The sequence below is a fragment of the Nilaparvata lugens genome, chromosome 13 (assembly GCF_014356525.2).
Source record: "Nilaparvata lugens isolate BPH chromosome 13, ASM1435652v1, whole genome shotgun sequence".
Taxonomy (NCBI): Eukaryota; Metazoa; Arthropoda; class Insecta; order Hemiptera; family Delphacidae; genus Nilaparvata; species Nilaparvata lugens.
In genome coordinates this window covers 28085735-28099386 of record NC_052516.1, presented here as the reverse complement: position 1 = coordinate 28099386, position 13652 = coordinate 28085735, and the positions used below count along the sequence as shown (strand labels likewise).

General features: G+C 32.8%; 1 protein-coding gene across 2 annotated transcripts in view; it reads left to right on the top strand.

Moving 5' to 3' along the window:
• LOC111064038 (uncharacterized protein DDB_G0271670) overlaps positions 1 to 13652 on the top strand; it is a 437024-nt gene that overhangs the window by 24883 nt on the left and 398489 nt on the right. Inside the window, exon 2 of one of the 2 annotated variants that reach the window (XM_039440230.1) lies at positions 1722 to 1773. The gene's annotated coding sequence lies outside the window, so the exon portion shown is untranslated. Of the gene's footprint in view, positions 1 to 342; positions 1774 to 13652 lie in introns of those variants that run through there. The other variant, XM_039440229.1, reaches the window with a different exon arrangement.

The following is a 13652-nucleotide window of genomic DNA, read 5'->3' as shown; positions in this document are numbered from 1 at the left end:
CTCAGTAAAGAAATAAAGTTTGATCTGTGATGATACATATAGAAAAATGCATTCTTGATGAGGAGATGGAAATAATTGTGGAAGTGACAGAAATAGACCTGTGGACGTGAGAAGGAGAAGAAGTGGGAGAGAAAATACTACTGCCCCAAAGAACTAGTGTAAAGGACAACCGGATAAAGGTTGTACATGGTGGGATACCACGGAAGAGGAATGGACTCTTGAACAGGTATAACAGAAGTAGAAGAAGAAAAAGAAGTAGAAGACGGAGAAGAAAGAGAAGTAGACGAAGAGGGGGGAGCTAATGCCGGCTCAAGCTCTAGTCTTCAGTCTTGTTCGGTGTCTTGTAGGAGCAACATCATCTGTTCCTTCAGATTGGTTAGTTGCTGGTAGGAAACACGTTGTTGGCATAAGGACGACCGCAGTTACCAGAAGTATTGCTGGGTAGGACTTGAGTTATATCAAAGAGTGCAATAGGACTTGAGTTATCAGACAGTTTGTGATAGGACTAGATTTATAAGAAAGAGTGCAATAGAACTCAAGTGATCAGGAATTGTCCAGCAATACTTGAGTGTTAAACAAGACTTGTAGTTATCAGAAATAGTGTAATAGGATTCAAGAATTGTGTAGCAATACACTTCAGTGTTGAACAGGACTTGTAGTTATCAGAAATATTGTAATAGGATTCAAGAATTGTGTAGCAATACACTTCAGTGTTGAACAGGACTTATAGGTGTCAGAAAGTGCGCAGGAAATTAAAGAAATTAAAAAAATAAAATAATTTGAACAGTACTTGTAGTTATCAGGAGCTGTACAACAATACTGCAGTGTTGAATAGGACTTTTATCAATCAAAAAGTGTGCAAAAATATTCAACAATTGGAAAGAGGCACTTGTAGTTATCATAAAGTGTGCAACAGGACTTTTAGTTATCAGAAAGTGTGCAACAGGTACCGGGCAGTGTGCAACAGGACTTGGAAGGACATTAAGGTTAAACCAGACGTGAATTGATATAAATTGTTGAACAGTGTCTAGGTTAAAATAAATTGTTGAGCAGGAGAATTTGGAGCTGCCAGAAATAAAAATGTCCTGCGAAACGAAATTGTGCAATAGTTGTAATAAAGAAGTGTGCAAATAGCAAGAACTGATAGATTGAAATTTTATTTTGGTACAGTGTCTATCTCTTGAGGTTTGACTATTAGAACTCGAGAATGATGGGAAATAAGTGCTCAGTCTCAAACATTATTTTCTTACACTCAAACATAAGTTTGTAGCTCATTCTATTGATTAATACCAGAAATCAAAAGAGAAGATTCAAGGAAGGCTCAATCTCAACTAGATCTTCTTATAAACCAGTGAAGGAGATAATGGATTTTTAGTGATTCAGAAAAACTGTATTGTGTAAAAATACAATAAATCTTGATGACAAAATTTTTTTGTCAAGAAAGTTTTCTACAGGAAAATCTCTTCTCTTCAAGGATTTTTACAGGAATTCGAGGCACGGAGTTTGTATGAAGTAAAAAAAAACTTTTTTTTCATTGAAGTGAATTTTGGAACACCTTATCAACTTAGGTACTTATGAAATTCCCGTTACAATTTCTATAATATATCTTTTCATTTCTATGGTAGGCTAGTGTGATTCTGTACGTTTTTGTGCTTCGAATGTTTTTGGAGAAACTCGATTCAACGAAACTGATTGGTGATTGTCGAAAATTTTGTGTTTAGGTTTTGTGGATCAGCCGGAGAATTTGGGATTATTTCTACCAGGACTTATAAGGTAAGAGATCGTCAATGATTATTTGAAGTTAGCTATTTATAAATTTCACTATTATGAATAATGATTATTCGATTATTATGAGAAACATGATCTTATATCTGATGAGTATTTGAGAAATTGAATTAATTCACATAACTCTATTCTTTAGTCGTTGGAATATTGACGGTTGCATTTTATCCCAAAAAACTAGTAATTTCCGTACATTTATTATGAAGCACCTTCGAATGTCTTTCAATTTCATATATAGTCTAGAAGCCTAATATATTTTCTCTCCATCTATGGAAATCGTGATAGATTTTCTCTTCCCGTGTATTTAACTCTACGAATCAGTCAAATCCATGCAACGGATTAGATTTCTTGAAATCGCGAAAAACATTTTCAATTCAACTAATATCATAAATTTGAGAACTCATGATCGGTCCTCAATAGGTTTGTATTAGCGGTGAAACTTATACTTTGTATTTTTGGAGCTCCTTACTGTCAAATTTATTTTATTGATGAAAATCGAGTATAACTTTATTACTTCTCATGAATATTTCTTGTCTATCCTCATTGATAGCTTGATCTTTATTCGCAATAATTTTTCTATACTAATTAAATTATAATTTAAATAGTGTAATGGGAGAACGGGTGCTAGCCCAAAACGTATTCTGCTCCTGAATTGAGTCCTATAAAAATGTAGGAATGATACCTCGACAAGGAATATTTGAAACATCCACCTAAAGAGAAACATCTTGTTGAACAAATAATTCTTTCTCACTGAATTTGATGATTTTCTCTACTTGAGATTTCAAGTGTTAACAACTTTTATGTAAGTTAATCAGTTTATGCGCTTGGTTCTCATTTCACCTAGCATAATAATTGAGCTCATAATTCATATAAAGAAAAACATAATTATTCTTCATTAAACTTCATAATTATTCCCTTATTAAAATCAATAATTGAGCGAAATTAATTTATTAAAAATAATTCACTACCTACACCTAATTGAGGTTTTATCAAACGGATGGAAACTACTGAGATACTGCAATTATTCAGATGCAGATGAATTAATTTTATCAAACCTTATCTCTTGTTGAGCTTAACAGATTTTTCGGGAATCATTAAGAGTATAAAATTTCAAATATGTACTCCGGTTATAAATTGTAGAGGATGAATAAAATTAAAATTGAAGGATGGTTTTATTTTTTCAACAGCATTTTTTTCAATAGTAAAACTGCCCAGTTGATGGACAATAAATTATTGTAAAACGACAACGCTAAAAATGTTCAAAAATCTATAAAACTATTCCCAGACTTTTAAAGAGCAGATACATGTAATTATGGCTAACCATAGAGTAGAAACCAATAAACTCGCTGAACCAAACTCCAATTTGACATGGTTGAGAAATTATTAAAAAATGGGAAAAATGCTTACTTTCTTCGATATGGTCAGTCAGAGTGTCTCAGAAGAACATTTCCACTCAGCTCACACAAACTAAACAATGCTAAGGTGCTTAAAATTTCGCCAAATACTAGTACAAGACCACAATAATGGAGAATTTAATTTGTGGTTACATACCTGGTAAATAACAGCTTAGCGACAGGCTAATGATAAGTTGGAGAAGACATTGTGAGCATCAGAATTATAGAAACCGCCTCATTCAGACTTCAACTGGAATCCGTGCTTTTTTAGCGAGTTTAGCAAGCTAAATTCTGTGTCTTGAGGTAGGGATTGTTTTGCTGGCTCCGAGAAATAATATATTTTTGGAATGTTTAGTGTTTTTGGAGGAATGCTATTGTTTGAAATCTCTGATAAATTCGTAATAACAGTTGAATTTGGCGTTAGAAATAGTATTTTTTGGGAAGTTGAGTGTTTGGGGAATGCTATTGTTTGAAATCTCTCTTATACTCTTATAGAAATTTACATGTATTTATTCTTGATAAATTCATAATGAGAGTATAAATTCGGCGGCATTACAACATGCACATTTTATTAATTTATTTATTCATTTATTCATATGTGAATACAATCACAAATCATATGAATATGATTGGAAAGAATAACAGGCATCGCCCAAAACTATTCTATTCCCAAATTATGATACTGAATATTGAACGAAAATCCAAATTAAATGCTCAGTAATTTCCATCTGTAAATGATAACATTGTTGGTTTATCAAATATATTGATGGACATTCCTTGATAACTTGGTAGTTTTGGGATTAAACCGAGATTTGCTCATGTTTATTGAATCGATTATTCAATACCTTATTGACTTGATGAATATTCACTAAAATAGATGCTACTATATAATAATAAATTTACTTTATTTGATACTTGATGAGTATTGTGTTTAATAATACATTCACCTTATTTGATACTTGATGAATATTGCGTTTAACCGCTTTGGAATCAATTGGAATGAAACAATTATATCGCAGTTATATTTTCTATTTATATTGAGACGTTCAATGAAAACCGAAATTTATCTACTCTCTCGGTCAGGGGTGCGCCGCCCCCCGCAAGACGATGAACTCACCTTCCCTCTAAATTTTTGAGAACATATCCAGCTTCTACACCCCATACAAGGAAACGTTGTCAGTAGTCACTTTGAAATTTTAAATACAGTACTGCTGATCTTATTCTGGGATCCCCCTTCTAAGAATGGAAAAAATGAAAAAAATCTTTATTAGGCGGTGTTAGGACTTTTAAGTCCTCTCTACCACTCAACTTCAAATCAATAATTTGAATGACGCTGAGTCTATTCAACCCCCTCCGCCAATATGGGCACACCTGTCTTATAAATAAATAAAGGCACTCAATCGTTCAATATCCATTATATCAATTGTGGGTGAAGGAAGATCGTTTTAACAGCGAATACCTAGCAATGAAATGGACAAAGCTGTTAAATAAGTAATAAGCTTTTCGCTTAGGAGCATCAAACTCTATGCACTTTAGTGCTCCATGAGAACTTTTGAAACCAAGAGTCTAAATGTACTAATAATAATTAACGCAGGCACAAATGCCGCAACCATTTAACTATTTTCATAGTTTGGATCAATAGTATGATGAGCACTTTTGAAACCAAGTAAGAGTCTAAATATATTAATAATTAACGCAGGCAGAAAGTCACTACCATTGAATCATTCTTATAGTTTGAATCGATAAAAGTCTGGTCATACTATTTTTGCATCGGTTGAGTTCAAAGCCCTTCCTGTAAAGTAGTAAGCCTGAATTTCCCCCCAGTAATACGATGGGTTTTCACAAATGCGGTCGGCACTAAGAATGAAGCTAAAATTAGACTAAAATCTACCCTAGTTGTATTAGTAGGGTACATGAACTAGCCTACATTAAGTAATCATAGTCTATATGGATTGACGAAGTTTGAAATGAAGTTCACCAGCAGGAGGAAAAGTTCAGCATATAACGCCTGATTTGTTTAGACATTCTTAATTACAAGGATCAAGCCGACCAATAAAAATTAAGACTAATTTCGATATATGGCTTACAACTTACAGGTTTGGCATTGATTCAGCTACCTGTAGCATATATTTACAAACATATGAACTTATATACATATAATAATACCTACACATATATACTTATTTGAAAAATACATGTATATATTGTGTACTAATGTATACTGGGCCACTGAGTTAATCCTAATCAAAATCTAAATCGGCAGCCCCCCGTAATCAAGTGGCACTTAATTGGAAATTATTGCCAAACTTGTAGAGTGATTTTTGAACATGTCATCGCAGAGTATCATTATAGCGCTGAGGCTCTTTCAAATTAGTCTAATCTTGTACTCACGAGTAGCTCAATAAACTTCTCATCGGTTGCTTCTTTTACGGGTTCTATTAGGAATTTTTTTAGATAATATGTGAAATCAGATCAAAATTTCACAAGGAATTTTCTCACCAAGTGTGGTAATTATTGAGGATCAAATTATTGAGTTCTAAAAAATTTTTAAAATGATTAATTAAAAACTCTTGCTCATCAATTAATAAAGACAAAATTTGATCGGTTTTGAATATTATTTCAAAAATTTGTAGATGCCAAAGTATTTCCGGTTCTCTCTTGTCGTTCCATAGATAGAAGTGAGTTTTTTTTCGAAAATCATGAAATAAAATTTTCCAATTGGGAACTCAATTTCTCTACTTTTCTCCTTGAAAAGAAATAAAAATCTTCTCACTCTTTTATTCCAAACTCAACTTCTCAAATTGGAAACGATTAAATATCCTTACGATGGAGGAGCATCATACGAGTAAAGGTAGGCGCACACAGATCGTCATCGGACGGACGGCACGCATCGGACGGATCGGACGATTAGATTTGATGCATTGTTTTCAATTGGAGTGCATCAAATCTAATCGTCCGATCCGTCCGATGCGTGCCGTCCGTCCAAATGACGATCTGTGTGCGCCTACCTTAACTACGCTGAAGCTACAAAGTATTTGTTCAAATTTGTTATAATCTGTTTTATTCAAAAATTTAATATTCTACAAATTTTTCTTTCCAAGTTTGTCATCCATATATTTTATCATAATTATTAACTATGGTCATTATTCAAATTCAAGCAGCAAGTTCAAGTTATATTCACGAGTTCTGAAAAATCTCTATCATAAATTCCTCTTTTCCACTTTTCTGACCCAATTTTACTTTCATATTAGGTCAGAAATGAAATCTGTACAACGGTCTCTAATCTATTATTTCAGCACAAATCGTATGCAAATTGATTTTTTATTACAGCATTACTGGCTCTCATAACATTAGCAAAAGTCTGATAATTTTTTCACAACTCTGTCTAAAACGAAATAGTTCTTTACTCTCGCGCTAAGACGAGATATTTCTTAAAATTTAAAACTAGTTCCTGAAAATTTTAAAATTGAAATAATTCTTTAGTTCTTATTAGGAACAAATGAAATGATGAGCAACCAAATGTCAGAATAAGTTTAAATGCTTTCTAATGAATGAAAGCCAAGTTTCTCAAGCTAGATCTCAATTCAAAAAATACTCCTCCTTCTGACTCCGCCAAACATTCATTCCATTACATTTCCATTACTGAAAATTTTAAAATTGAAATAATTTTTTAGTTCTTATTAGGAACAAATGTAATGGAATATTACAAATGTAAATGGAATAAGCAACCAAATGTCAAAATAAGTTTTAATGCTTCCTAATAAGTCAAAGCCAAGTTTCTCAAACATAAGCTAGATCCCAATTCAAAAACTATTCTTCCTTCTGACTCCACCAAACATTCCATTACATTCACAAGCTCCAACAACTCTCCAACTGAAAACAAATCACTAGCATTTTACTCCCAAAATCGATTTTACAATCTCACTCATTGCTCTGAAAATCGAAAACTGGTTGATAATTCCAGTCGTTCAACAGAAATCGCTATGATTATTGCGAAATGCTGTATTGAATCAGTTGATTGGTTATTTTGAAGGCCTCAATTATTTTGGAGAACTTCGGTTCCGTAGCCACGAAACGGGTTATCAGAGCTCTTTTATTATTCGCCAAGTTGTATTTTTGGTGAATCTGAAAGGCAGGCATTTCAATGAGAAGTCACGAAAAAAGAGCATTAATCAATCACACACGTGTGCTGTTACTCGCGTCAGAAATTCACTTTATACTGTCAGCATTGTTTGTATTGAAAGCATCCATATTATAAATAAATGTAATACTGACAGCTCCCTTCATGAGCTCATCCAATTAAACGGGATGTACAACTTATTTATCTCAAACTGAATCTGAGAAAAAAGTTGAATTTCTCTCTTATTGTGTCAGTTTTTAGTGATTTTGGAGGTCTGAGGCGTTTACTTAATTGAATGAACCAATGAAGAAATGGTCGGTAGAATAACAATTAGGATTTTAATGGGGAATTGTCACCGAATGTAACCTGTTTGGAGTGATTATTTATTCACTTTCGTATGTAATTGATTGGAATTAAAATGCTCTCTCTGACAATTTATTCGGTTGTGTTGTAGAGTTTATTGAATACTATTGTAATGCCATAGAAATGAGTGATTGAAAATTACTCTAAGAACTCAATCTATTAAAGGTTAGTCATTCATTCAATTCGATTGGAAGTTTCGTCAATGATTTAATTGTCATACGAATAAATGGTTGTTTTTTTTCTTCAGGGCTACTCTTAATGAAAGTAGACTTGAAAATGACATTAATGTCCGAAACATGTTGTGATAAAATAATTTAAAAGGATACTAAGATTTATATTTTATTTAGATATAAATGATTCTATTCTCTTAAAAGCTACTATAGAAACTTAATCCATTGGAAAAATGATTCTCCAATCTATTTTAATTTTATTATATTTAGATTTCATATTCAGAACGATCCATATCAATCACCCTACTCTCATCCTGATCATATTCATTGAATTCATCAATTCAACTTTTCCATACCTAATTACATACTTATTTTATCCAAAAATTTGAAATAGTTCAGTCAACAGAATTTTTTTAGAAATTGATTTAACAGCACTATCATTATTTTCACTTCAGTATAAATTTGAAATTACAGTCAAAAGTGAATGAGGTTTAAGAGATCTATTGTCTCGTTTCTCGCACTCAGGCTTTGCCCATGTGAGGAACCTTCTTCAAGTTTTGTATAATTGTATATTGTATATTGTTTGTACTTTCTAAGAAGAAGGATAAAGATGATTTCAATTTCAATTGTGAATGATAATATAATAATAGGATCTCTGTAGGCCGGTGATAAAGCAGTTTAAATCAAATAGTACTAGATATACAATATATGAGTAAATTAATAGAAAAAATATATAAACTTGTAGTACCCTTTATTAAAAACTTTAAAATTTTAAAGGGTACTACAAGTTTTTATATTGTTTTTTATTATTTGAACAAAAGTAGCCCATACAAGTGGAATGATTAAGATATAAGTACTACCAAAGACAATAACACAGACAGCAATTTAGTGTTATTGCCTGTGGTACTACCCTTTTTAAACATATCACAGAATCAATTTACTTCATAATCGAAAGTTTCTAGATGATACATTATAATAAAAATCTACAAATAGTCAGGCCAACATCCTACACATAATATACACATATCATATTTCAGTTCATCATCGGTGACTAAACCCCCCCTCCCACAAGCCCATGGATGCATCCCCCCGTTTATTAAGAAAAACTCCAGCTTCCTGAGCCCCCTCCCATAAGAATTTCAAGGACGCAATCTACGTTCAAACCCCCTAAACCTCTCTTCTTAGGTGCACCTCTGTGTTAATGTGTATCTCTGTTAGGTATACCTCTGTGTTAATCACCTACAAAATCATATCCATTTTTTCCGGACAAATACCTTATACTCATTACAGAGAAAAATAACTTTGAATTAACAATTTTTTTGAGAGGAAAACACAAGTTGAACAACCTTTCAACAGCAGAAGAAACAAAATAACAGATTGCGGCAGCACCTTAGAGAATGAGGAAGACACCTTTGTCAAATTAGTCAGGTTATTAGACTTATCAGAAACACACGAGTCGAGACTAGAGTCAACGCAACATAGTTTCCTGTGTTAATTCACTCGTTATAAAACGTGACTCGAGTCAATTTGTCGGTTTGGAGTCATGTTTGGCGGCTCTGACACGCGAAAGTGCATTTACTGAGCAGTGGAATGCACATTTTCTCTTTTTAGCACAAGATGCATTCCATTGGTCAACCATGCGAGCAGTTACTTAGTATATTATTGAACCGTAACGTTCACACTGCGTTTGTGTTTGTGTGTTGGTGTGCAGTTGTGTGTGTGTGTAATACACCAATGTACACCACTAATTTCACCTCAAACATTGTTATTATTCGCTGGTCAAAACCACAATTCCCGTTTATCCTTTTCTTGTTCTTTATAACTAAATAGCGGACCCGGATTTGAAGATAACTCAGCTTCTATTAGAAAAAGAGTTTCTCAAAGTATGATCCGCGGATATAAGTTTTGATATTAAGATATTTCTGGAATCTTCCCAGCAATAAAAGAATATTATCTTAGAATGTGTAGGCGTTGGCCAGTGAAATTGGTATATATTTCATTTACTTCTCTACCATCAAGAAAGGAAGAATACATTTATGAGCCTAGCAAGCTTAGCCCATCTTGTGTGGGACACTCAATTCATGAGTTATATTCCATTGAGTTGTCATTACTGTATTAATGGAAACGAAATTGTCATCGTTGTAAACTCTACTTTGAACAAAAATCATGAAGTGTAAACATAACCTATTCTTTGGACGATTTCTATCTAATTTTGGGAAAGGAATAGTTTTGGGCTTTGAGCCTGTTTTTCCTTTTCCAATGGGAATGATATAGCATGTATTATCTATTATAAGTTTTCACCTCCACTTTAAAAGTGATACTATTCTCTCGGGAACAAAATACTAACTTACTAGAGTAGTTTTGCCCTAAGGAATAAAAGTAACCACGCAGTCTCTAGGGACTAAAGGATTCCTCAGGAACTATAGAGACTAGTAGTAATCCCATTAGTAGTAGGGACTAGTAGTATTTCCAATATTATTGTATATTGAATGGGTGAGGAAACAGGGAACACCTTGAAAGGAACCTTAGGCAAACAATTTGAACATGTTATCTCTGTCAATATTACCATAGAGAAACAATAGTGTAAGTAGATATCCCATGGTATAGGGCGTTTAGGTTGCAACTTTTACTGTTATCTCAAACCGATTACTTTTGATTATTGTCGATTTTTACTGTTTTGTTGGGGTGAGAGTGTATGAACGGAGTAGGAATTAGTGTATGAACGGAGTAGGAACGAATTAGGTTAGGAACACTATGAGAGACTACCAGTGTCACACAGCTTCACGGGAAAAAACTACGTGGACTATCGGCTTGAGATAACAGTAAAAGTTGCGACATAAACGTCCTATATCATGGGATATCTACTTACACTATTGTTTCTCTATGATATTACAGTATATTACTCATGCACAAGCCTGGAGATCATGTGGGTATCACCCAAAATAGAAAATTGTTCTTGTCTGCTGGTTGGGCGGTTATGTTGAAATTATTTTCTTCGAGAAAAATATTATAATTCATAATAATAAGGTGAAATCAAGTTATATTAATAATTATAATATCACTGCACTGTTTTGAAATGATTACACACAGTAATTAATACAGATTATCATATATTCACTGTTGCTCGTGAAGGAATAATGCTGTGTGCATAACGGGCTTGTAGTTTTTTTTTCTTCGTTACAAAATTGGTTACTTCGTTACAAAATTTCTTTCTTCGTTCCACAATTTGTTCTTATAAAACTTGTTTCATCATTTCAATCATTTCTGAGTTAAAAGTTCTTAGTTCTGTCAGTTATTGAGTTATAACTTCTGAATAAAGGGCTTAGTGTAAGAGAGGGCCGACTGCGTCCCAACTTCTCCCTCCTAGCGTCTTAGGATTGAATGAACGCAGCAATTCAATTTAATTCATTTCTTGGAGGCTAGTAATTCTTATTACCAGAGAAGTCAGAGTCAGTGATTCCACAATACATCAATGAATTCCTTCTATATTTCCACAATAAATTAATGAATTCCTTCTATATATCTATATTTCATAGTTCAAAACAAATATTTTTACTATATTACATACAGTTCAAAACAAATATTTTAACTATATTAGATACAGTTCAAAACAAACATTTTTTACTATATTAAATACAGTTCAAGACATATATTTTTTACTATATATCATACAGTTCAAAACAATTTTTTTTCATTTATCGTATTTTCAATTTTACCCTTCCTTATCGGTATTTGAGCAACAGAATGCTCCAATCATTGAACCATTGTTATCAAAGTAAGTTAACCTGCTTTCCAATAATTACTGCAACTTATTAAATGATTTCAGAAGTCGAACACAATAGAAAAAATGATCCATTTGATTCATAACCAGGAAAAATTCAACATTAAACATAAACTCGGTGAAATAAAAAATACAAATACAGGAAGAAATATTGAAACACATCAATCTAACCGCACAAAAACTGGATTACGCAATCACTGTTGAAAAATTAATAGAGCCAATGTAAGATGATGAAAATGAGAAAAAAGTATGAGCCAAGTGCGCTGGAGTGAGAAATATTATTACTGACTCAATGTAGTTTTCACGATTCAATCTCAGGATAGGCTACAGTTGACTGTCGCAGTTATATTTATGATGTATATAGATATAGACACCTACAGCTACCTGTTTTACTGCCCACTACTGTATATTGCATGTCAGCTAGAGTGCCCGGGGCAGAATTACTCCAATAGATAAATAGGTACGTGCTAGTATGATTATGTACTGGGCAAATAATACTGGTATATAGTACCTATTGATTCAGTACATATTATTAACAGTTTGGTTCATATATTGCTCATACCTGTATCCGTCTTATGAAAAATGTTTTTGAAGAACACTTTTATTTCATTACAAAATGCCAATTAAAAGTTGAATATTTATTAAGAGGTGCTTCCACGTTATCCTTGACAATTTCGATGTTCTGGACAGTTCTACCTCTAATGATGGAAATAAATTGGAAATTGCATTTGTTCAAAAGCTAATTAATGAATAATCATTATTATTAACCATATTTCTAATCTTTAACAATTTTAGATCAATCTGAAAACAAAGTCCAAGTCAATCATGAATAAAGTAAAACATTTTTGACAGACACACATCGAAATGACTTGGACTTTGTTTTTAGATTGATCTAAAATTGTTAAAGATTAAAAATATGGTTAATAATAATAATTATTCATTAATTAGCTTTTGAACTAATGCAATTTCCAATTTATTTCCATCATTAGAGGTAGAACTGTCCAGAACATCGAAATTGTCAAGGATAACGTGGAAGCACCTCTTAATAAATATTCAACTTTTAATTGACATTTTGTGTTATACTTCAATCATTCTCTAACTTAACAATCTTTCTTTCTCTGTTTTCTCAATAACTTATTGAATTCATTAGATTCAGTTACGCTTTCTTCTCTTCATGACTAGAACATAGTAGGACTAAAACTCTAAAACTATTCAAACTTATAGAGACAAGACTCCATTTGGAAAATTAGAACTCTCTCAAGGAATAGCATGCTTAGAGCAAACATATCTCTTCACAATATCCATCACATTATATTCTCAAAATATAACAGTCAGTCAATATGTTCAATACAATGCAGTTCAAATCAAGTTTAACTTGATCCAAGATCTAATCAAGTTGTGTTCGCATTTTGTAATGTGTTACATTCCGCGTTTGAACCACCAGCTGATCCATATCCCTTCAAACTTGAATGCAGCGTAGGACCCTTATATTTACTGCACATATTAAACGTTACTTACAAACGTAAAGAGCCGATTGATTTTTATCGTTTCCCGAACAACATACCTAAAATATCAGTTTTAGTTCTGAGTTGTTTTGTATTTTGGACACGTTTTTTGAGCGTTGTTGTCTTTTTGGATTAAGTCTATTAGTTGTCTTGAGTTCTATTTGTTTTGAGTTTTGTTAGCAATCATCGAAGTTTGTGATGTGAAGTTATACTGCAGTGAAAAAGATCTACTGTTGTGAAATTTTCAATGCAACATATTCTTGAACTGCAGATAACATATTATTAAATTGAAATGTGAGCTCGATTTATAATGATTAACTATACTTTTCATAAATTTGGAATACTGTAGAAACAATCTCGTGGGCATCAGTAAGAATGACGATTGAAGATGAGTGGACATGGATTTTTTGCTGGGTACATTGGGATATTATCATTTTAGGTGGGTTCCAGACCACTGGTAAATCATTTCCAGTTGGGTTCCAGTCCATGGAAGTCATTTCCAGATGGGTTCCACACTATGCACCAGGAAGTTGATTG